The sequence below is a fragment of the Dermacentor silvarum genome, chromosome 2 (genome assembly GCF_013339745.2).
Source record: "Dermacentor silvarum isolate Dsil-2018 chromosome 2, BIME_Dsil_1.4, whole genome shotgun sequence".
Classification (NCBI taxonomy): domain Eukaryota; kingdom Metazoa; phylum Arthropoda; class Arachnida; order Ixodida; family Ixodidae; genus Dermacentor; species Dermacentor silvarum.
Window position 1 is genome coordinate 44,554,323 of NC_051155.1, and position 3,613 is coordinate 44,557,935.

Genomic DNA, 3,613 nt, shown 5'->3' on the forward strand with positions numbered 1-3,613 from the left:
GGGTTACAGGGAGGTTGCTCCATGTCCCTAAGATGTGTCTCCACCAACCGTATACCATTAGCTTTTCTTGCCTTAGTTGTCGTCTATCTCCTCCCACTTCAGCCTATTCCTGCCACCTTGCATGTTAATGTACCCATGTCAGAATGACCTTGCCCTGGTGCTTACGTCTATTTCTTCTACCGATTCTACGTTTCTTGAATCTTGGAGCCTCTCTGGGTCCGTCTTCGTCTACACTGGTGGTCTTAGGGCTCTGGGTCCCCCCAAAAAAAGCCGTAGCTTGGCGCTATCCTACTACCTACGCTCCCGCCCGTGGCACCACTGTAGTGAATGCCATCCTGTGTTAATTCAAGCGCCACCTAGCCATGTTAATAGTCATGGCTAGGTGGCGTATGCCACCGCCCGATTTAAAGGGTTCAGCCTCATCCATCTATCTATGTAAACCACGTGATGTAAACATTCGGCTCGCAAATGGTGTCCGGCATGTTCGTGTCGCGCGGTGATTAGCTTGTTGGGCTGCGTACGCGAGTTCGTTCTTGTGTGTACAGTCGTCAACGAATGAAATAGATTCTGTGCTCAATCCTGTAATCGTTGAAACATGGCAACGCGATTAAGATGGGTTCCGATCCATATGCAACTCGTGTGCTTTCAGTTACTCGGCGTCGTACGTTTTGCCGCGTCAGAATATTTGCCGCGGTTAAACAGCGCTCGCATTATCGTGTTTCATTCGCTGACGACTGTAAGCGAATCTTGTACCGGCGAATCGCTGAAACGTAAGAGGCGTGCAGATTCATGTGCAACACACGCGCGCGTGCTTTCAGTTACTCTGTAGTACGTTTTGCAGCGTGTTATGTGCTGCGGAGAAACAGCACTCGCAATATCGTGTTTCATCCGCAGACGACAACACATAGGAGCTTGCCTCAGGAGCTTGGAGCATGCCACAGGAGCTTGGACAAGGGTATGAAACAGAAGGTGATTTCTGCTTCATACCCTTCATACCCTTGACACAGAAGGCACACTCGTGTATGCTTTCATCGAGCGGCCGTGAGAGAGGGAGAGTACAATGAATACAGAGGAAACGCAATAAATAATTATTTTTACACTATGTTATAAATACGAATTATACGAACCTTTAAAACTGATAGCAGGATAAGAGCATGCTGCATTGAAGACGGTTACAGTATGAGTACTGTTAAAGTAGATTGACCATATTTACCCGGAGGAGTCTACGATGTTTACCATGCCATGCTCACTGTCATACCCCATGAAATCCTGGCGCTTATCCGTCGGCAGCCAAAGAAAATGATATCGCGCGAAAAAGATGGCGATAGCGGGGGCGTGGCATGGCTTGCCAAAGCAGGTCCCGTGACTTCCGGCATTTTGAAAAAGTCAGCGAAAAGATAAGTGTACTGTGGTGTATCTAATGTTAAACGAGATTTTATAAAGCAAAAAAATACTGCACGACTTGCATTACTCGTCTTGGAAAGCTGCGACAGTGTCGCCACCGCAACGTCGCCCTTCTGTTGTGTGCAAATGGCGGCGCCCTAGGACGAGCCCTACTGCTGCGCGTCGGTCGAGCGCCCCAGCCTGCAGAAAGCGAAATGTGAGTAAAGCTTTACATCATTATGCTGTGCTTTCTCAACCAATATGCTTGACTGCGCAACTAGAAAGCGCTACTGTGGCCTTCTTGCTATTTTTATTTATGTCGCGTTCGTAGCATTTATTCTGTTGACGTAGGTACGCTCTAAGCAAACGTGCTCCGCTGAGCACTCCACCTGCTGCAATGGAAAGTTGGAATTGTTGGTCGCTTAGAGCGCGGGTTCTAGGAAATAAAGTTGCATTGTTTTCTACAGAACATTGGCAATCTCAGTGGCATACAACAAATGCAATAGAGTCAGTGTATGTAGCTGCTTATTTAGATAGTCGCTCACTTACCATGAGAAACGTTAAGTAGGATGCTGGGCAAACTTTGCACTTCTCTGTTCGCGTTTTTTAAGTGTGCGAAGAGGACAACGCGCGGATAATGGGACACATGCATGCAACATTACGAACTATTTGAATCAACTTTAAACAAAACTTTGCCGGTGACGCTTTGCGTTACCTCCTGTCTCTTTTATCCGCATTATGCTTATTGGAGGTTTGGTGGGTACTCCAAAAAGAAAAGGAAGAACCGCGAACTCTCCGCTGCACAGGCAAGAATTTTTGTTGGCTGCATAAAGATGCTCTATTCCAAACTCCAGAAGCTTGTTTGATAAGGCCCTGGATGAGCCAATAGACGAGAATTGAGTGACTCTTCGCGATATGGAGACTAAGTCACAAAACACGATGAAAACACAACGCAGGGCTACCTGCCTTCTCGGGTGGTTCACCCAACCCAAAAAAACACATCGACCTATGGTAAACCTAAGTTCCGCTAGCAGGAGCCGTTGAAGTTCCATGGGAGTCGTCTATTGTGGCACATGTCTTGAATTAACTTCGAGCATATGCCATTCACAATAACACTGACTTCACTGTAGCTGATAAATTTAATTACCTAAGCTTACTTGTTACTTGGATCAGCTGCATTGGCTATTTTAGAGATCCAAGCAGTATGAAAGGATGTTAAAGACACAATTAAGATTCTATCGAGATGACGGAAAATTTGCAAGATCAGCTGCAAAGCCTGCTTCAATGGCAGCCAGTAGCTAGAGGCAAACATCAGCCTTCGCCTGATGACGTGCAAATCCTGTGCGCCGTCAGAAGCTTAAAAGCCATTGTTACAAGTCTCGCCACATACTGTTAGATGGGGTACTGTGTTAAAGTTCTGCAAACAAATGTAGTCCTTTAGTTTTGTGAGATACATTATTTGTCATGAGTGGGCAGCAAGGAAACTCGTAGAAATGAATTAGTCTGCCTGAACGAAATCTGCAGTGTCCTCTGATGTTCATCAGCACATAACTTTGGGTGCAGGTATTTTTTATTTATTAGTAATTTCTTAGTAATACCTACATCGCCCAAAGGCATTGTTTTAGGCGGGTAAAAAAAAGCAGGTACAAACATTGGCAGTAACAGTCAACTGCACTGAAAACCATCTATATGAAAGCACTTTTGAAGAAAGAGGATAAGCACCAAAAGAAAAGAGGATTGCTTCAGGCTGTACGCCGTGGCCGAGACCAAGGTGCATGTAGCTCAGAAGAGCAGTGGTACCCACATACACTGACATTTCAAACAAAAACATCAACCACAGCGACCATTAAAAGCGCAGTATAGGCAGAAGCACCCTCTTCTTTTTATGAGTCTGCGGAACCTAGTGCATCAAGCAAAAAAAAAACTTTGCCAACTAAAGCTGGGAGATGTTTGTACCACCTCGGAGAGCAAGAGGCCTCTGTCAAGGAAATGTAGAGACGTGTGTATTGCAGTCTATGTTAGAACATTGATGGTATTAGTACTGCAGCAAATAAATGTTGAAGCATGGTCGACCTCGGTCAATCGTGAAGGTGGCACAATGTCGTACAGTTTCTACGTAGCGTTAGGTGGTAAGAGGAAAGTACTAGAGAATGTGAGCCAGTCCCGTGCATTCTAACACAGCGCCTCAAAGCACGAGCTCCCAAGAAACTACCATGTGGCACACTCGCCA